The following is a 22,738-nucleotide window of genomic DNA, read 5'->3' on the forward strand; positions in this document are numbered from 1 at the left end:
AACTTAAGTTATCAATAAATAAGAAATAAAATAACTCAATTATTCAGCTTTTCCTGACAGTAATTGTGGAGACTGCAGCAACATAGAAAAATGCAACAAACGGCAAATTATAAAATTATGTGCACTATTACAGATATACATATAAGCAAAGAGTAAAGGATAATATACAGAAATAAAATTTGCAAAATAAAAATGCAAGTACCAAATCTGTTCCCCAGACCTCTTAAAGTAAAAACTTCTGGGGATGAGACCTGAAAATACATATTTTTAAGTTTTCCCAGTGAGGGGCGCATCGGTGGCTCAGTTGGGTTAAGTGTCTGCTTCAGCTCAGGTCCTGATCCCAGGGTCCTAGAATGGAGCCCCGAATCAGGCTCCCTGCTCAGGGCGGAGCCCTTTTCCCTCTCTTGCTCCCCCTGCTTGTGCTGTGTTTCTATGTCAAATGAATAAATAAAATCCTTTTAAAAAAATGTTTTCTGGGGCACCTGGGTGGCTCAGTGGGTTAAAGCCTTTGCCTTCGGCTCAGGTCATGGTATCAGGGTCCTGGGATCGAGCCCCGCATCCGGCTCTCTGCTCAGCGGGGAGCCTGCTTCCCCACTCTGTCTCTGCCTGCCTCTCTGCCAACCTGTGATCTAGCTCTCTCTCTCTGTCAAATAAATGAAGTCTTAAGAAAAAATAAAATAAAATAAAGTTTTCCCAGTGACTCTGGTGTATACCCGGGATTAAGAGCCTCTGACAGGATACCAAGATTTCTTCAAAATTTGACATCTTAATTCTTTAAGAACATTCCATATACCATGGTAAAGTAGACAAATGCTAAGAAAAAAACTATAGAAATGTATAGGGAATAGTGATTAGTTTGGGGTAACTACACCATAAGATATATCAAAGAGGACAGGCAAGCCATAAAAGGCTAAGGAGGCATTTGGACATTATGCTGTAGGTCACGGGGTTTTCTAGGGCTTCTGAACTAGTAACAGAAAAAGCAGAACCGGTTCTCTGGATCCCTAGTCTTAGCAGCCTTGGGTCTCCAGTGCTTTTGGTGGGCATCACCAGATTTAAAGGGCCCTCACTGATCTCCACTGATCTCCAGCCATGTCTTGGTGTCTTCTCACGGGCACAATCCAAGATAGCTCTTAGGGATGGCAGCGTCCTGGCATCACAGATGCCACTATGCTCTCCCTCACCTGAGGCAGACATCACTAATCAATCACAGTACTCTTCCCCAATAAGCCTAGTCTGCCTCAAAATACTTCTCAAAATAGCCTTCCAGGAAGCCAGGAAGACTCTACTAATTGCAGAGATTTGTCATATCCCTACCCTGAGCCTTGGGACCAGTACCTATCTCTTCAATATAGCTTAAAAATGCTCCAAAGGTTGCACAGGAACTCTAAGAGTTCTAACTTAATTTCATGCTGCTGAACTAAGTCACAGGTTCAACTTACACCAAGGGAAAAAAAAAATCTTACAAAAAGTATGTAGTTCCTGGTTAAGGTAGTGAACTTCAAGGATTAAAAGTAAGTCATATAGGGGCGCCTGGGTGGCTCAGTGGGTTAAGCCTCTGCCTTCGGCTCAGGTCATGATCCCATGCGAGTCTTCAGACTTTTGCTACACATGTACATACGCATAAATACTATCATGCTCCATGTTTTCCAACACTGAAATGGCGTAATATTGCACACACCTTTACCTAACCTTTCATTGCACAATGTTATTTCACGTTTACCATAGCGATACATCCAATGCCTGGCTCATTTTAACGGCTATATTTTTCTGCATATATTTAATGGCTATATTTTTCTGTATTTTTCTAGATATACTTAAATTATCCATTTGATGGATACCCATTTGATGGATCCATTGTCCATCTGATGAACATTTTGGTTATTTCCAACTTTTCAATTGCAAATAATACCATAATAAAGTTTTGTGCATCTCCTTATACAGAAGGTCTAGGAATATGCACATCTCCAACTTCACTGAGTTTTGCCAAATTGTTCTCCAAAATGATTGAACTAGTTTACTGCATGTGGCACCGGCTGCTGAGAGGTCCAAAATATTAATTTTCCTCTTCATTTATTAACAGGTCCTCCCAATTTTAGATGGATGTGTAGCCAACTAGAATATACACCATTTCTCATTGTTCCTTATAACTATCTGTGGCCACATACTTGAGTTCTGGCCAATGGTACATGACAAGAAATAACTAGGCCATTTCTAGATTATACCTTAAACAGATGATACAGACCCTCCCCTTCTTGTTGGCTGGTATGCAGATACTATAACTACAGTAGCTGGAGTAGCCATCCTGAACCAGAGAATGAAGATGCCTATTGAAGTTGACAGATCTGTCACAAACATTGTATCAGCCCCATGCTTGGACTATTACAGGAGAGAAAAATTCCACTTTATTAAACCTTATTAGAGCTGAGTTTCTGTCACAACAGCCAGAATGTGTACCCTAACAAAAACATATTCCCATTGGCAGTACATAATAGTGTATTTTGTTTTGTATCTTTGCCAACGTTATCATGAAATTTTTTTTTAAGATTGTTTTTTTATTTGACACACAGAGAGAGAGATCACAAGTAGGCAGAGAAGCAGGCAGAGTGAGAGGGTAAAGTAGACTCCCTGCTGATCAGAGAGCTCGATGCGGGGCTTGATCCCAGAACCCCGGGATCATGACCCGAGCGGAAGGCAGAGGCTTAACCCTCTGAGCCACCCAGGCGGCCCTATCATGAAATTTTTACCGAACTGACAGGCTTTTGAAATGGTATTTCACTGTTTTAACTTGCATTTTCCTGACTAGGAGTCAACTTTTCATATATATTGGTCATTCTAGCCTTTTGTTCCAGTCAGTACTTTTTGCCCTTTTTTCCACTGGATATTTTTCTCATCAACTAAAAGCTTTAAATATTCTGTATATATATGCATTGTAAATTGCTTCTTCCTGACCTAACCCCAGTATTCTCAACTGCCAAACAAGAAGGTTAACATGGCTTTATAGCATGTGTCACTTTAGAGAAGACGGAGAACACAATTCTCAGTACTGAATATGGAGACACCTCTCAGAAAGCATCTGGAATTTGCAAAGAATTTTCTGTTACAATACGTAACGGATCTTTCTTATAAAAAGTACACACACACACACACACACACACACACACAAAGATTCCATAGATTGACACTGTCTTTGAAAAACTGAGGACTAAAGGATGTAATAAAAATAGACAGAGGGGCGCCTGGGTGGCTCAGTAAGTTAAGCATCTTACTCTTGATTTCTGCTCAGGTCATGACCTCCGGGTCTTGAGTTTAACCCCGCACTGGGTTCTGTGCTCAGCGGAGAGGCTGCTTGATATTCTCTCTCCCTCTGCCCTCCCTCCCACACCCATGTGTGCTCTCTCTAAAATTAATCTTTTTATTCCTTAAAAGCTTTGCTGGAAAAGAAATGCAATCACGTTACATTTCCTGGCCTTTTAAGTATTATTTACCATCATGAAATTTTCATCAATTTCAAATTTAGAAATCAAACTATAGACAAAAGACCTTGTTTACAGAACAAAATGCAAAATGTCCCAACCATGACACTGCAAAAAGTACAACGTGAAAGGTGGAAAAAAACAGAAGAGTAAAGGATGATGATACCTTTGCTGGGGGGTGGGGTTTGAGATACTGTCTTCAACTGATGGAACAGGAATAACAGTTATAGAGGTAACAGCAGAACAAAAATATGTGATATAATTACATACATAAAGAGGAAACTGTGGTAGAGACAGAACAAATGAGCTAACTCCTTACCTAAGATAGTGGATATCAACAGATGTTAACAAGTCAATAATGTAAGGATATTATTCAAATACACTAAGGTGAAGCCAAAAGAAATATTGTTAAAAATAATTCTTCCTTTGGGCACCTGGGTGGCTCAGTTGGTTAAGCCTCTGCTTTCAGCTCACGTCATGATCTCAGGGTACTGGGATAGAACCCCATATCAGGCTCTCTGCTCAGCGGGGAGCCTGCAACCTCCTCTATGCCTGCCTCTAATAAAATTTGACAGAGAAATCACAAGTAGGCAGAGAAGCAGGCAGAGAGAGAGGGGGAAGCAGGCTCCCTGCAGAGCAGAGAGCCCGATGCGGGGCTCGATCCCAGGACCCTGCAATCATGACCTGAGCTGAAGGCAGAGGCCCCAACCCACTGAGCCACCCAGGCGCCCCTAATAAATAAAGTATTTTAAAAATAATTCTTCCTTGGTGGGTGCCTGGGTGGCTCAGTCATTAAGTGTCTGCCTTCGGCTCAGGTCCTGATCCCAGGGTCCTGGAATGAAGCCCCGCCACTGGGCTTCCTCCTCAACGGGAAGCCTGCTTTTCCCTCTCCCATTCCCTGTGTTCGCGTTCCCTCTCTTTCTCTGTCAAATAAATAAATATAATCTTAAAAAAAAAAATTCTTCCTTAGGACTGTGACCAAAGATGGGGCAGGGAACTATTTCCCAGGGAAGGCTTTTTATTTAATCCACATTTGATTTTTAAGTGATATGCAGGGGTGCCTGGGTGGCTCAGTTGTTAAGCATCTACCTCTGGCTCAGGTCATGATCTCAGGATCCTGGGATTGAGCCCAGCATTGGGCTCTCTGCTCAGCAGGGAGCCTGCTTCCCCCCCACTCTTTCTACCTGCCTCTGCCTACTTCTGATCTGTCAAATAAATAAAATCTTCTAAAAAATAAAAATGAAAGTGATATGCAGGGGTGCCTGGGTGGCAAAGTCATTTAAGCGTCTACCTTCAGCTCAGGTCATGATCCCAGGATCCTGGGATGGAAAGCATCGGGCTCCCTGCTTAGTAGGGAGTCTGCTTCTCCCTCTCCCTGCTGCTTGGCCTACTTGTGCTCTGCCAAATAAATAACATCTCAAAAAAAAAAAAAAAAAAAGTGATGCAATACAGCAAACTTTTTTTGAAAAATTTAAAAAGATTTTATTTATTTATTTGACCGGGAGAGAGAGAGAGAGCAAGAGGGGGAACACAAGCAGGGGGAGTTGGAGAGGGAGAAGCAGGCTTCCCGCTGAGCAGGGAGCCCAATGCAGGGCTTGATCCTAGTACCCTGGGATCATGACCTGAACTGAAGGCAGACGCTTAATGACTGAACCACCCAGGCATCCCATAAAAATTCATTTAAAAAGAAGAAAAAAGACAGTAGGAACTTTACAAATTTCCAGGGACCAGGTAAAAGACTATGTGCCCTTTGTAACTATGAACTTCTAGAGTTAAATACTTTGTCTCACCATTATTTGCTGATTGAGAAAGAGGATCAAGATATCCTTTGTCAACACCCTGTTATCAGAGCTTTTTTGATTTGGCGATGACATCATACAGGTAAACCAACTCAATACAACAAACATTTAGTGCCATGTGCAAAGGCACTGTGAACCACAGGTAGAATGACTGCTTTGACATACCAAAGTAATAAACTCAGTCACCTACTATGACTATTTCCAAGATAAGCTCTCTCCCACCCAGACACATTCATTGATTGTTCTCAAGTTTTGCTTTTGTGATCTCAATACTCATGTACTGCATTGCCCCCCAAATCCTCCAAGGAACTGAAATGATGCTAAACACTAAACACCTGTATTTATTCCCACTTACAACCTGTAGCTGGACCACACTGGCCAATTACTAGCTCAACTGCACCAGTCTCGATCCCCCCGACATCATGCTCTGTCATGCTGACAGATCATTTGGCCCTTGTCCATAATCAAATCGTTCTCTCTAGGACCGGGTTTCCTGCTATTGATAGCTGCTAAATTCCCACAAACATCAGCTTCTTATCAAGAAGTCCAACACTGGGGGCGCCTGGGTGGCTCAGTGGGTTGGGCCGCTGCCTTTGGCTCGGGTCATGATCCCGGGGTCCTGGGATCGAGTCCCGCATCGGGCTCTCTGCTTAGCGGGGAGCCTGCTTCCTCCTCTCTCTCTGCCTGCCTCTCCGTCTACTTGTGATTTCTGCCTGTCAAATAAATAAATAAAATCTTTAAAAAAAAAAAAAAGAAGTCCAACACTGGTAGCCCACAGAACTGGCCTGCAAGTATGTTTCATTTTAATTTTTAAACAAAGCTATCTTTTTGTCAAATTTGAAAAGGTTTCTAAATTCCCTAGAAAAATGAGATTTGGTAACCCTGACTAAACATTACACATGGTATAAAACCTTGTTTAGAACTCTCCAATTGGCTTGATTCGTATCCATTACCTATCTGGTTCCTGCAGTTTTTTTGTTTTTGTTTTTTAAGATCGGTCAGGGAGAGATAGACAGATGGGGGAGAGAGCGAGCAACATAAGCTGGGGGAGAGAGAGAAGTGGGCTCCCCACTGAGCAAGGCGCCCCATGTGGGACTCGATTCCAGGACTCGAAGAACCACAACCTGAGCTGAAGGCAGAGGCTTAACTGAACTGACTGAGCCACCCAGGTGCCCCTCTTGTTGGTATCTTAAGCTTGCAATCCCTAACTAGCCTACCTCTATTTTATCCTAGCGCTTATCTTTCACCATGTACGATATGGGAATTTTTGTTCTGGCAGGTATCATACAGGAAAAACGTCTTTAAAAAAAAAAAAATATATATATATATATAATAAGTATAAAATATTTATATTTTTATATTATTTTTATTTAAAAAAATATAATCCTATTATATTTATAAATATATATATCCTTCCAAACTTCCTGCAAACACACAAATTGTTTTTCAGAACTATATCCAAGAGAACTTTGCAGTTAAAAGGGTTATTACTTAGCCAATCAATAAGTACCTTCTAAAGATCCTCCTTAAAAGAACAGCATGACTGAGTCATCTAAATTGCACAATGTTCAAATAAAGGCATGTGCTTATCTGGACCTCTAGTCTGTTTCGATGAAATCAATGAACCCACTCCTGCAAGTTAGTTGGATTCAGCATTAAGTACCTGTCTTTATTTTTACTTTTTTTAAAGACTTTATTTATTTGACAGATAGAGATCACAAGTAGGCTGAGAGGCAGGCAGAGAGAGAGAAAGCAGCAGGCTCCCTGCTGAGCAGAGTGCCCGATGTGGGGCTCGATCCCAAGACCTTGGGATCATGACCGGACCCAAAGGCAGAGGCTTTAACCCACTGAGCCACCCCGTTGCCCCTAAGTACCTGTCTTTAATGCTAGGTTTGGGAGAGGCAACGAACAAGACCTACTCCTGCCTCCTACTCCAGACAACATAAAGGTTAAAGAGCTGGAGCAATGAAAGCACATATGAAAGTCTGAAGACGACTCAGGGATTTGTAACAGGAAATAACCTCTAAATTAAAATTTGGTAAGTGAGGAAGCAGAAGTTACCAAACCAAAGAGTTAAGGGGAGGAGATACGGAAATATGGACAGAAAAAAGCTTGAGCTGAGGACCACGGGGAAATAGCAGTAAATGACGGGAAGACAAGCAGGAGTCAGATTATGAACAGTCTCCTAAGCCAAAGAGAGAAGTAAAACATGAGTGTCATTCATTATTCTTACCCCTAATGTTACTTCCAATCATTCATGTTTTATCCTGAGGGAAAAGAGGAATCATTAAAATAAAGAGAAATAGGAAAAGTAGCTGAAAAAACTCCAAAAGGAATAATCTAAAGACTACTAAGGTAAGAGTCACTCTGTAAAAAAACTATCAAGAAAATCAGAAGATAAGCCACAAACTGGAAGAAAATAGTTGACCTACACCTTATACAGGATCATGTATATCAAAAATACACAAAGAGGGGCGCCTGGGTGGCTCAGCGGGTTAAAGCCTCTGCCTTCAGCTTGGGTCATGATCCCAGGGTCCTGGATCGAGCCCCGCATCGGGCTCTCTGCTCAGCAGGGAGCCTGCTTCCTCCTCTCTGCCTACTTGTGATCTCTGTCAAATGAGTAAATAAAATCTTTAAAAAACAAAAAACACAAAGAAACTCTTAAAAGCTCAACAACAAGAAACCCAATTTAAAAACAGACCAACGGGGGCGCCTGGGTGGCTCAGTGGGTTAAGCCGCTGCCTTCGGCTCAGGTCATGATCTCAGGATCCTGGGATCGAGTCCCGCATCGGGATCTCTGCTCAGCAGGGAGCCTGCTTCCCTCCCTCTCTCTCTCTGCCTGCCTATCTGTCTACTGTGAACTCTCTCTGTCAAATAAATAAAATCTTTAAAAAAAAAAAAATAAATTAAAAAAAAATAAAAAAAAAAAATAAATAAAAACAGACCAACGACCTGAACACAGCTTACCAAGTGAGATGTAAGTGTATGAGAAGATGCTCCACATTTTGTTATCAGGGAAATGCAGATTAAAATGAGACACCACTGTGTACCTATTAGAATGGCCAAAATCTGGAATACTGGCAACACCAGATGCAGGCAAGGAGTGGAGCAATAGAAACTCACATATGGTCAGTGGGAATGAAAAACGATAAAACCACCGTGGAAGATGGTTTGGTAGTTTCTTAAAAAACTGAGCATATCTTTACTATACAATGCAGCAATTAGATTGTGCTCCTTGGCATTTACACAAAGAAGCTGAATATTTATGTCCGCACAAACCTGCACATGGATGTTTATAGCAGCTTTACTCATAATTGCCAAAACCTGGAAGCACCAAGATGTCCTTCAGCAGGTGATAGATAAACTGTGGTACATCCAGCAGAGCATCATTCAGCACTAAAAAGAAATGAGCTAGGGATTGCCTGAGTGGCTTGGTTGGTTGAACGTCTACCTTGGGCTCAAGGTCATGATCCCAGGGTCCTGGGATCAAGTCCCATGTCAGGCTCCCTGGTCAGGGGGCAGCCTGCTTCTCCCTCTGCCCCTCCCCCTGCCCCACTTGTGCACACGCACTCTGCCCAATAAAATCTTTTTTAAACATTAATAGACAGAAACAAATGAGCTAACAAGTCAGGAAAGGATAGAGGAAATTTAAATGCTTATGCCAATCTGCAAAGGCTTCATACTGTAGGATTCCAACTTTATGACACCGTGGAAAAAGAAAAATAGAGACAATATAAAGATCAAAATAGGGGCGCCTGGGTGGCTCAGTTGGTTGGGCAGCTGTTTCAGCTCAGGTCATAATCCCAGGGTCCTGGGAGCGAGTCCCACATCGGGCTTCTTGCTCAGTGGGGAGCGTGCTTCTCTGCCTGCCTTTCCCCCTGCTTGTGCCATCTCTCTCTGACAAATTAAAATCTAAAAAAGAAAAAAAAATCAAAATAAGCGCTGGTGAGAGCGCTTGAGAAAAGGAAACCCTTGTGCACTGCTGGTAAAAATGTAAGTTGATACAGCCACTATGGAAAAGAGTATGAAGGTTTCTAAACAAACAAAAACAAAACAAAACAAAACAAAAAAAACAAATACCACACAGCCAGTAATTCCACTTCTAGGTACTTACCCAGAGAAAATGAAAACACTAATATGAAAAGCTTTATGTACCACTATGTTTACTGTAGCATTAGTTACAGTAGCCAAAATATGGAAGCAACCTAAGTGTTCATCAACAGGTGACACGATAGTGTTCATATATACAATATTACTCAGTCATAATAAAAAATAATGAAATCTTGGCATTTACATGGTGGATGAATTTAGAGGGTATTATGCTAAGTGAAATAAAGACAGGGGAAGACAAATGCCATACGACTTCACTTATATGTAGAATCTACAAAACAAAAACAGAAATAAGACTTTGTGTAAGAGTACAAGCTGGAGGTTGCCAGACTTGAAGTAGGAGGGGGATAAACAAAATAGGTGAGGGGATTTAAAAGACGCAAACTTCCAGTTATAAAACAAGTAAGCCATGGGGATGAAAAGTACAGCACAAGTAATATAGCCCGTAAAATTGTAGTAAACGTATGGTAATAGATGATAACACTTACCTTGGTGAGCATTTCATGTTTACAATTGTCAAGTCACTGTGCTGTACTGCTGAATTTATAACTATATGTTTTTTTTTTTTTTTGTACTGCTGAATTTAATACAGCAACTGTTCCTCAATAAAAAAGAAAAAACAAATCCATGGTTGCCTGGCATCGGAGTGGAGATGAATACGCGGATCATAGAGGGTTTTTAGGATGATGAAAACATGCTGTATTAATGACAGATGTATGCCATCTTATTTTTATTCAAACCCACAGAATGCACTACACCAAGAGCAAACCCAAAGGTAAAGTATGGATTTTGCATGATTCTGATATGTCAGCATAGATTCATTCTTAGTAAAACTTGTAGTATTCTGGTCAATGGTAGTGATAATGGGAGAGGCTATGCATATGTGGGGGCTGAGGACATATGATAAATCCCTGTGCCTTCGTTTCAATTTTGGTGTAAGCCTAAAACTGCTCTAAAAAAATAAAATCTAAAAAAAATAAAGCAGGAGGTAGTATTCCAGAACACAGTAAAAGGGGTTAGCCACTTAAAAAGAAACAAAACGTACCTAATCCAAAGCAAGTGTAGTCGTAGTCATAGTCGTAGGTTTCTATGGGTTATTTCATAGAGATGGTATCTAAAAAGTTAAGGGCAGGACGCCTGGGTGGCTCAGTTGGTTAAGCCGCCTTTGGCTCGGGTCACGATCCCAGGACTGGGATCGAGCCCTGCATTGGGCTCTCTGCTCAGGGAGCCTGCTTCCCCTCCCTCTCTCTCTGCCTGCCTCTGCTAAGTTTAAATAAATTTTTTAAAAAGTTAAGGGCTGTGGCTTTTACTATTTTGACGAATTAGGGAGCAAAAAAGTCATCAGACAAGCGCATGTTTAAGTGGTACAGGGTGCTGTTGGGAGCACACAAAAAATCTGAACAGATGAGGGAAAGGTGACTATATCCTTACACAGAATTGCTTTGCAGTATCATGAACCCAGCAAACACTAAAATGTGATTATACACTTAACACATAAAACTGCAAGGTTATGACTGTCCTCAGTAGTGCAACACTATACAACCAATATTCAAAAAGAAAGATTAACCATTTACTCAATTTACTGAGCACCTACTACATTAATATAACTAAAGTCTTCATTGAAGGGGAACTTCAGATGTCAGTGGGTCGAAGGCAGAGGGACAAAGATGTCTTGAGGACAAATGGAACAAAGCTATTTATAAATGGCTCATTCCATTTTAGATAATGAGCAACGAGAGCAGATTCTCTCACACTACAGGTACAAAAAATCTGGAAGAATGAGTATCACACTCACTTCAAACAACTGTTAGAAACTGTACCTTTGTGGAGAACAAGGTCTCAGGAAGATTCTATGCAGAAATTAGAGGAGTTCAATTATATGCAATGGGACTTATGTGGGCATAACAAAAAGGTTACTGAGGGACAGAGCAATGTTTTACCATTGGGAAAAATGGCAAAAAAATTGAGGTATTTACTGGAAGGCGACCAGGGAAAATAAAGGCGTGTGGTATAGAGGATTTCTAAAAACATTTTAAGCTAGCCTTGGTGAACAGAAATTTGTATTTTTTGTTTTTTAAGTAAAGTTCTACACCCAACATGGTGCTCGAACTCATGACCCTGACTGAGATCGAGTTGCATGCTAAACTGTGTGAGCCAGATAGGCGCCTGGAGAAATTCTCTTAACTTGACCAACTCAGTAGCAGTCAGAACCAATTACAGTTCCTAAAGATTCTACTACCCCACATCACCAGTACAACAGTGATGAGGAAATGGTGGCAGTCTTGGGTAATGCAGGAGAGTCTTGGGGGCACTTCTGAAGAGATGTGAAGTCCAAAACCACAGTTCTAGCCAGTATTAGTAAATTATTTAATCTCTACACCTCAGGTGGGGCCTTTAACTCACAACCCAAGATCGAGAGTCACAGACCCTCCAGTGTCAGCCAAATGCCCTAAGTCACTGTTATTTTTTAATACTAAGAATGAAAATCTCTCCAATCCCTAGAGAAAATGTGTATCCCAAATGTGGTATTCAAGAACCATTACATGTGGGGCGCCTGGGTGGCTCAGTGGGTTGAGCTGCTGCCTTCGGCTCAGGTCATGATCTCGGGGTCCTGGGATCGAGCCCCGCATCGGGCTCTCTGCTCTGCGGGGAGCCTGCTTCCTCCTCTCTGCCTGCCTCTCTGCCTACTTGTGATCTCTGTCAAATAAATAAAATCTTTAAAAAAAAGAAAAGAAAAAAGAACTGTTACATGTTAGTCTCAAATTACCATATCCCCTTCTCTCCAACTTTCATTCACTGTTAGATTTTCCAGTCTTTCTCTGAACATTATTTTCAATTTGTCCAAATCCTAACAATCCTTCAAGACCTAGTTCAAATGCCACCTTTTCCCTGACACAGTGCAGGTGGAAATACCTTTATTCAAACTTAACTTCCATTGCGAGCATTTTTACTTCCTTACATTAGCATCCTTCTTAGACTCTAAGAAAGTATTTTAAGTTTTGGTTTGATTTGGCTAAAACCCCTGTAATCTCCACTAGTGTGACACTTACATATAGAAACTTTTTCTCAAAAGCCTAGAAAATTTATAATTACATTGTTTTAGAGAAATATCTGACGATCATAAAACTACTAAACAAATGGATAAGGATTTGATGGCAGGATCTAAGTTTATGCTTAGCCACTATGCTGTATCTGATTCATTCTACCTGTTCAACCTCAATACTTGATCACAGAACGCATATATCCAGTCTAAACATCCTCGCTTACGTCTTTCTCCGGAAAGACATTTCCATTTTTAATGAAAATAACTGCCTTTTCCACACCAAAAACTGCCCAGGACAGCTGGTGCTTATTATTTTAATCATTCCCAATATAAATTGTTGTGGATACACTTAATAAAATGGGCTCAGACAAGTATCATAAATAATAAATGAAAGATTTTATTCATCTTTGTAAATAACAGGTGCTCAAATATTAATGGTTAACCATAATCAAGGGACAAAGAAGCTTACTTTTAATAATGCAGGAGCAAAAATCCTTCAACTTTTAGATGAAAACTGCTTCGGCTATAAAAATAAAACATTTCTCAAATGATAGTTTTAGCTTTCTTAAAGCCTAGCAAACACCCCCAGACTACCTTAAAGAGAAACAAATTTCAGTGCCTTTTGGAGTTTCAGTCTTCGTGTATGGCTATACACTAAGATAACATCTCTTCCCCCAAACCCTAAGAACAGGCTAAAATTCAACATTAGTAAATACTGTAATTGTGGTCATTCACTTCATCTTTCTTTTGCCTTAGCTTCCAAGTGATACATCACAGTGAGAAAATACATTACTAATACTCGTGCAAGAAAATTTTACTTAACTGGGTAGGGGAGGGAAAGGGTAATCGTAAGCAGATAAATCTCAAGCAAGCTCCAAGCCTAGGATGGAGCTCAACATTGTTCTCACAACCCTGAGATCTTAACCTTAGCCCAAATCAAGAGTCCAGCACTTAATCAACTGAGCCACCCAGATGCCCTGTAAGAAAATGTATGCTACTAGCTACACTTTTCTGTTTAGCTAGATCACTTAGCCATACAAAGGGACTCGTCCTTTATTCTCTCTTGCTTGCTCAGGCCCTCCTCACCATCCTCTATCCCGTGTATAACTAACTTGCTTTTCCATTCCCCTCCCTGCCAGTACAATGCTAGAGTGAAGACTGTAGACTGAACTGAAAAGGGTCCCCTCTTTCCTACAACCTTTTGGAATCTTCAACTATTTCATAAAATAATGCTATCCTAGGAAGGATATTCCTAGGAGGGTAATGGACATATTACTCAGAAATAAATCACCTTCCCCAGTATAGCAATTAAATGTTTTCACTTGGAAGTTCCATAAACTATCTTATTAAATACAACATCCCACCTTTTCTCTTAATTTATAAAGCACTGCTTAAATGAAAATCAAATACCAGCTTCACAACATTTTACCATTAGATAATGATTCCTACAATATTCCAGAAAGAGCACAGGGTTGGCTCCCCCACCGCCCTGCCATTTCTGACCAGCTATCTATTGTCAGTTTTAACTGGAGCTGAAAAGAAGGCTTTATATAAACTGAAAAGTCATCAATGGGTTTTAAAATAGTGACATTTAAATATTTCTTCTTGAAATTCTCTTTATCAGCCACTTATTTCTTCCCTGAAAAAAGCTTGAAATACAATTAGTGTCTAAAGAACCATACAAAATAAAAAGAAAACAAACCAGACAAAGGAGTTAAGGTACATTTCAATTTAATCATTGTGCACACAAATTTGTAAAAATGCTAGACACATACATTAAGTCGCAAAGGAAATTCAAGAATTCTTGTTCACGTCTAAATGTTAAACTATGGAAATTTGACTACTTACTCTCACCACTATTACATGCATTTAGAGTTACATACTTACCACATTTTCAATGTCTGCTTATCCTTGCTAGGAAAGGACAGAGTTCCTTAGAAATTAACTTCACTTTAAATCTTAAAGACATAAATTGAGGGTCCATACTTTGTTTAGTGTTTATCTAGAAGAATACATCACCATTATCACATACTCAAAACATCAATTTTCAGATTTATTTTAGAAGACTATTATTTTCCTTACTAAAAAAGCATTAGGAGCAGCTTCCTGTTCATTGCTGGTTTACAAATATTACAACAAGAAATACAATGTGAAAACATCCTTAGCTAATATTTTGACACAGCTAGGATGAGAAAGAAAAAAATCCATGTCTCTCTCTGAAGGAAAGTACTAAACAGGGCATAAAATGATTAGAAATCTACCCAGAGGCTAATTTCTATTGGTATACACAGTACCAGAAACCAGTATTTTTAACCCAAGTTTTCCATGCAAGGTTAGAAAGATTTAAAGATACACTTGAAATTTTCAAGCCTCATTCAGAGACAATCCAGGCACTAGTCTGCAGGAGCATTTCAGGCCAAGTCCTTCTTCAAGCCTACCCTCAGCTTTAATTGTTCACGAATCACTGCAACAACAGCTCCACGGAAAAGGGACAAATTCTGATATTTAAATTTTACACCTGTGCAGTTTAGGAACCAAAAGCACTGAGACAAAACTTTTGGTTGTCAGCTAAAAAGAAAATCTTACGCTTAAAAACATTTTTAAAAAGCACTAGTTTGGGGCGCCTGGGTGGCTCAGTGGGTTAAGCCGCTGCCTTCGGCTCAGGTCATGATCTCAGGGTCCTGGGATCGAGTCCCGCATCGGGCTCTCTGCTCAGCAGGGAGCCTGCTTCCTCCCCTCTCTCTCTCTCTGCCTGCCTCTCTGCCTACTTGTGATCTCTCTCTGTCAAATAAATAAATAAAATATTAAAAAAAAAAAAAAAAAAAAAAAAAAAAAAGCACTAGTTTGGAGTAAAAACATTTTTTCCATCTTACCAAAAGAAAAAAATTGCATGTTACAGTCTAAGTGGAAGTCAGAAAAGTGATCCTGGTTTATTAGGGAAATGTCAGAAGGTGAAATAAACTTTTAAAATACATTTCCAATTCAGGTATTATCTAAAGAGTGTAAAATTTCAGACTGCTCACTTCTGCAATCAGTATCCCATTTCAGTTAAACTTAAAAGGAAAAATTGTGACATAGAAGTATAAAACAATACTCACCAGAAAAGCAGCTTTATAGAGATGGTTTTAAGGAAAACCATTTCCACTGTATCTACGCCATTTCTTATACAGATTAAACTGTGAAAGGCAATGAAACTTAAGCCCTTAGGCAATTTTATATTAAAAAACAGGTGGATATCTTACAAAATAATTTTATTATCAGTTGATATATCGAAATTTTTAATTAACTAAGTGCATGACTTTCATATCAAATAACATTAAGATGGTCTGTTTTTCAGTGGCTAATCACCATCCCCATTTAACAGAATACAAGATCAACTAGTTTTATGTATTGACTGTCTCAATTAGACATCATTATACTTAGGGTACTTAGGGTATAGAGAAGGAAGCCATGCATGCAATGCTACAGAATGGAAGGAAGGTTCAGGTTTATACAAACCAAACTGTAAGCTTTATTCTTTTTTCCTCGGTATTTAAAATGTTTATCAACATAAGAGCATAATATTTAAAGATTAAAAGAAAGGTCTCAAAGATGGTCGAAGACAACAATGAATTCTGGTAGAACCAACGACAGTAATAAAAACCTTAACAGATCTTTTACAAGCCGTATACTTCACTGCCACTCAAAAGGAATACACAAGGACTCTGTCTAGGTTTCTTGATGAGTGGTCAGTCTTCATCTGAATATTAAAAAGTCAGTTTTGTTATTCTTAATTCAAGGTAAAATGAGCACACAGTGGTGGTGCACCAACAAAATAGGTTATAGTTTACAAAAAAGATGAACAAAATTAGTACTTCTTTACAGCAAGAGTTACTGAAACATTTAACAAAAAAAACAAAAACAAAAAAAAAAACAGTATGAAAATATGACTGCACACCATTTGTCACTGTTAGAGGTGAGGAAACTTGATTTTCTTGGGTTGATATATATACTGTAAAAAGTTAAAAGGTAAAATATGAGTACCACAAGTGAGAGGCTTAAGTAAAAGAGCCTGGACCCAAAGCCCTGCACTCTGTTATATACCAACATGTGTGTATAGCCAATCAAAACTGTCACTATCTTTTCCTTTTATGTACAACATATCTACTTAGGGTCAACCACAACCAGATAATAAAGGAGCGGTATTATACCTTTCTCACAACTGAGGTTAGCAAACCTAGCTACTTTGGCCCAAGTACTGAGTGTTTAAAAAGTGTCCAATGGATCTGTTATTAGTTATACTCACATTTAAGTAACTGCACAGCTTTCTTCCTTGTGTGGGTTATATGGATATGTTTGAAAAAAATAGGAACATCAGGTACTTACAGATTAAACTAACCTGTACTGGCAGGGCTGTGGGAATTTTCTTCTCTACCAGTAAGTAGCAAATGCTGAAATTCTGCTGCTAGTTAACAAAAACACAAATTGTATTAAACTGAGGAGTTCAATCCATAGTTTAAAAAGTCAATGTGCATTAAATTTCCTCAGAACCTGACATAAATACATTTTAAACTTTTTCCCTAAGTCTTACAAAAGTTACCTTACATTGATTCTTAAATTTAGTGACCTTATGAGAATGACTTAAAAACACTATCTCTTGGACACACCTCACTTTTAATAAAAACTAGGTATTCCAATATGTGTATTATGTGGAAATTCTGGTTCCTCTAAAAAAGGGGGGCATGTATTGGGGGGAAAAGCTCAACATGGTAATTTCTAAATTTAAGTATATGCAGACATATGCCACAGAGGAAAGCAACTTTTAATTGTTTAAAATTCAATTTTCAAAACACTTGATTTCATGTTATTACAGATTTAAAACATGGACTGAAAGATAAATGTTTCTCCTGTAAATACATAATAAACTAGTTAACTAAAAGGGAAGCTTTGCTTAATAAATATATGCCCCATACTCTTCTAACTCAAACCTACAGAAATTTCAGTAACTTCCCTTGACTCACTTGGGTGGTTAAGAAGTGTTTGTTTTTTTTTTTTATTAAAGAGAAAGGAAATGATGCTGCAAATTTTATTTTCATCTGATTGCTCAAATATTTATGAACAAAATATTAAGAGTAAGCTACATTATAATAAATGATTTGGTGAAACCTTTATCACAACTGCAAACTGCAAGTAGGAATGCTGTACCTTTCACTACACTTAAGGTTCTTAAGCCTAACATGATATAGTGACCTCTACCTCAGATAATACTGGTCTGTGTGTAGTAAACTGGGGAAACACTCTTCATTTTTATCCAAGCTGGGCATCAATAATTTCACTGCCAGCTCCTCAAATTTAACCAAAGGTAAAGGCATACAGATTCCTTATCAATAATGATGGTTTGAACAAATCAACAACAAAAAACCCCCACAAAAATCCAGACACGGTAAGAATGCCGAAGGGTCAGGATAATCCCAAAAAGGGCCTTCCCCTCTTTACACAGCATTACACAAACCCCTGCCCAAACACAGCACATTACTGAAGCTGTGCCACAACACAACTTTACACAGCATTTAAAATTAATGGATGAGGTCCAAGTTATCAATCATTAAAAAAGTTTACTCACATGTATCTTCTCTGTGGTTAATTTGATCAAGATTAAAACATATACACAAACATATTCTAATATATCTGATTATATGCCTTCTAAAGAACCTAACCATGAACAATCTTGACTTATACAGGATTCAATTTGCTTCAAATAGTAATAGTTCCAATTAGCTTCAGTGAAGAGCTCCTTTAGGCCTTCAATTTCTACCTTAATATGACTTCTACATCCTGCTTATTAGTAGAATAAAGGTATTTCCTCTGAGGATACATGAGCTTAATTGAACAGATTTGAAGAGACATACTTTAAAAATTCAAATTAATATAGTTTCAAGCTATTATTTTTCCAGAATTAGAAAGAAAATGAAAGGCTCCTCCCTTTATGGCCAACTGAACAAGAACATATACAGCTCAGAGCAGAAACAACAGCACTTAGAAAAAGCAATTCTTTTCTGAGCTTTATTCTTATTTTTTAATGCTACTGTCAAATATTATTATTTCTAATCAAAAATGCCAAGTAATATCATGAAGATACTGGGGAAAAGTTGGAGATATTTTAAGAATTAGGGAGCTCAAACTCAAGTCCCACATTCCCCATTTCGTACACGTTAGTGTGATTTAGATCCCATAACAGGGAATGCCTAACAGGTTAAAAGTATTGTTCTGAAAATTCAACATTAATCACAAAATTATGAATAATCACTATATGCACAATACTATATACAACACCATTCAAATGACTGTTTCTCATTTTGCCAAGACATATCACACAGAAGTGAGAGGATTTCTGTGCTAGAAAAACAAAGTCATTAATTAAAATGATTCAGATGACAGAAAACAAAATACTGATAAAGTGTTAAAAAAAAAACAAACAGAAAAAGTAACCTTCACTAATATTCAACTGATGAGACAGCAAGCAGAAGGGTAACTAGGGGGAATGTTTACTTACAAAACTGCCTTAGAGTCAATAGTCTTAGAACTCAATCCCTCCTTTTAGAAGAGTTCTCCGTAAAAAGTTACAGTAAGAGAAAAACAACCTTGTTTTGGAATAACATACGAAACCTACTTAGTATCAGGCAGGTAAATACTGCCTCTTTAAAAAGACATACCTGATTTATACAAACTTTTTATATTTTAAATACTTTTTATCCCCTACCCAGTCCAAGTTTTGTTTACTCAAAACAAAATTTTATCTCTGTAAAGTAGCTAGTTCAACATTTTATTTACCAAGTATTATCAGTGGAAGTAACAGACTCCTGACAATTATGTAATTCTCAAAATCATTCTACTTCAGAGATATCAAGAAAATTAACTTCAACAAATTATGCCACCCTTGGAAAATCCCTCCAACCCCCCAGCAGTCAAGTATTTAAGAGCCTATTTCAATTTTTTCAACTATTACTATTAGAATTAGGACAAGCAGCTTCACTATACTGGGGGATGGTAGGTGCAACAGAAAACATCTCCAATTAAGGAGACTTAAGAGGTATAATTACCGAACAGTTTATAAATGTATTCTTTTGTTGTGACAAAATTTTTTTCAAACACTAAAATCTTTTTTCCATGATTCAGTTACAGAGAAAATCTTATGTTCTAATTGCACAGGTGAAAATTTGGAATTCATTTAATGTGTACTTCCTTATGCTTCCAAGAATTAAAACCATCTGAAAACAATCCTAGGTTAGCTAAACACTGTACTATATGTTGTTACTGTTCAAAAGAAAATGCAATCTGAACAGAACAGATGTGTTACTTAAACACAGAGAGAAACAAAAGTCATCCAGGTTTATGTTTTGGCCTCTGTTCCATTTCCTTCTTTACTCTTCACAACACACACACATAACCACGTTTCTCACCAAATAAAAGCAAATTTTTGTTGGAATCAAATGTGGATACTTTTCAAGTATGCATATTGTATAAAAAAATATTGTTCAGTAAGGTTGAAAACAAACCTCAAAAAAGTTCCAAAACCACAGTTCAATGTACTAAGTTTACCACGATTCAACTTCAGTTTGGCTACCTGAAAATTAGAAATCTATCCATACTGACAGGTTTGTAATACCCAAACTCTTTTATTATCCCTTTATCTAATCAAATGTGTAGTGTATATGCATACATACCACACACACACCATCTTCCCACTCTTCACAAGGGCTCTACATTAACATTTGCTCTAATGTGGTGAAGTTTGAAAATATTAAAAATCACAAGCATTTCCACATGACCCTGCAACCTTAATGTTCAATGCATAACTTTGGGAATAAGAATGCAGATTTCAGTGTCCTGTAGCATTTCCAATGATCAAACTTATCCATGAAGTTAAATTTAATAGTTTGAAGAGAAAATGACCAGTAACTTTTTCCTAAAAGTGAAAGTGGAAAATTTGAACAAAACATTTCATGCCTCCAAATCAAGAACGTCAAATTTTGTCAATTTACTAATAAAGAGCAATATAGCAATACCAGCTTTACTGAGGCTGTTAACACAAAGTAAATTACATAAAATTACATATATCAAATACTTTTGTTTATTAACACCACAGTCAAACGTGAATATTAATATAGAGCCTTCTCTGCCAAAAGAGTATAAAAATCCTAAGTTTAATTAAATTTAGGGGCCTTCACCAAACTTGCTGCAAGTTTGGGGACATAAATATCCAACAGCCATAAAGCTGTGAAAGCCCCTATAAGGAATAAAATAAATCCCACTTGCCTCAGACTGAACAGGGCAACACTGAGACTCAGCCTCAGCCTGTCCTATGGCAGGGCTATAGGAAGAAGAAAATTTTAATTTTAGAAAAACATTACCCAATTAATTTAAAAGACATGCATTAAAAAAAAAAATCCCAATGATCAAGCAAGCAAAGGAAAAAAAGAGCTTTTTTTTCTTAAAAAAAAAAAACAAAAAACAAAAAACTACTGTCTGCTATAATTCCACTCTGAACCCATACTTATTTTTGTTGGGGATCTCCCCCGCAAATAACTAAGTTCAATTAAGCTGAGTTTAAGCTCAATATGTAACTTGATCAGTGGAACAGGAGTACACTAGGAATATTTTCCCCATTCCTAATGGTAAATGGGTGCAATTATTACTAAAATACAAGTATTCAAATTAAACAGTAATTCCAGCAGCCACTCAAAAGTTGATCCTCACCTGCTGCTGTTGTTCTGTCATACATTAGGTAAAATCTATACACAATAGAAACTAGTGCCAGACAAAACGTCAGTTTAGTTTTTTTGTTTTGTTTTAAAAAGGCAACATAGGAGTGGACTAAGGGAGAGCCAAAGCTGGCAGTCCCATTAATTTTACAACTTCCTAAATTATGGCAATCACAATGCCTGCCTGAATATAGCAAGTCCTAAAGGATGTCTACAGTGAGGGCAAATGAAGTATACTTCAACTCAACTCCATCTATTATTTTAGGGAAGCATAAGTCAAAGTAAGAGTTTATTATCTCAACATGATTTGTACTAATGATGTAACCACACTATGGACCCCAGAAGCAGTTAGGTAAAACGTATTTTCTAGAAGCTTAATTATGCTGATGCATGCACAAATTACACTTTAAATATACCAAATGGGCACCACCTGGGCCATATCTAACACAACACAGGAGACAGTATGCTTAAGTATCATGCATTAACACTTTGGATTAACTTTTTTAATTAAAATTAAAATTCTACAACTTATTTAAAAGTAATTTTTTCCCCTTCAGACTTCAGAAAACAAACCTTGATATAAAATATCAGTTATCTTTGTATTAAATGTAAATAAAGCTTTGCATAAGTTTTGAAACATCACTAACCCATTTGTACTTTGTTGATAAGCCTGTACATTACATGAAATGCTTTCAACACATTTGGTTTGGATAAACACTTCCTCTCCTATTTAATCATTCTAAATTAAATCATGGCATTTTTTACCTTACAGATTTTTACACAGGGTCTTCTTTGGCAGTCTGATAAATGTGCTGCCAAATCTAAGTTAATTCCAAAATTCCTTGAACAGGCAGGTGTTTGGTGAGGGAAAGGGTAGTGGCATGGGGCTTAGCTGTTGAAGAAGGAAACGCATTCCTGGTGATACAGAGATGTTGTCTTTTCAAGCTATGGAGTTTTCTGAACCTCAATGGTACAAGAAAAGAGCTATAAAACATTTCACTGGACCAAAATATCTGAATAAAAACAGCACTCAGCGTTGTAAATAGCTGAATGTTTTGTTTAAATGAATGAATGACTTTTACTTGTCACTTAAATACCAACTCTTTTATGACTGAAAATTTTCAGTGTTTTCTTACAAGGTTAAAACTTTTTTTTGGAAACAAAAACTCAGATTTCATATCATTATCTACACCTTCACATGTAGGTTATAAAAAATTACCATTTTCTTACAAATCTTAACTTTACGTTGAGAAAAACTCAACTTGAGTTCATTAATAATCATGCTTTGTGTAGATCATCTGATACTTAATCATAAAAGTACCTTGCAAAAATAAAGATTTAAAAAATGGATGCCAAAAAAAGGTTAACAAGAGCTATTATTGTAGGAGACTTGCAACACAAAACACTAACAGCAGTGTCTACAGAAAACTTCTTCACAGGACACAGTAACATTCAAATTTCCAAGAATGAAAAGGTTAACAGGAAAGCCATTTAGGCTTTATAATAACAGAAGATAGTCATCTTAATCAAAGAAATAATGTAATTTTCCAGGAACATAAAATAAAATTT

This window comes from Mustela putorius, unplaced genomic scaffold (assembly GCF_011764305.1).
Source record: "Mustela putorius furo isolate JIRA1106 unplaced genomic scaffold, ASM1176430v1.1 tig00003962_pilon_pilon_pilon, whole genome shotgun sequence".
NCBI classification, from domain to species: Eukaryota; Metazoa; Chordata; class Mammalia; order Carnivora; family Mustelidae; genus Mustela; species Mustela putorius.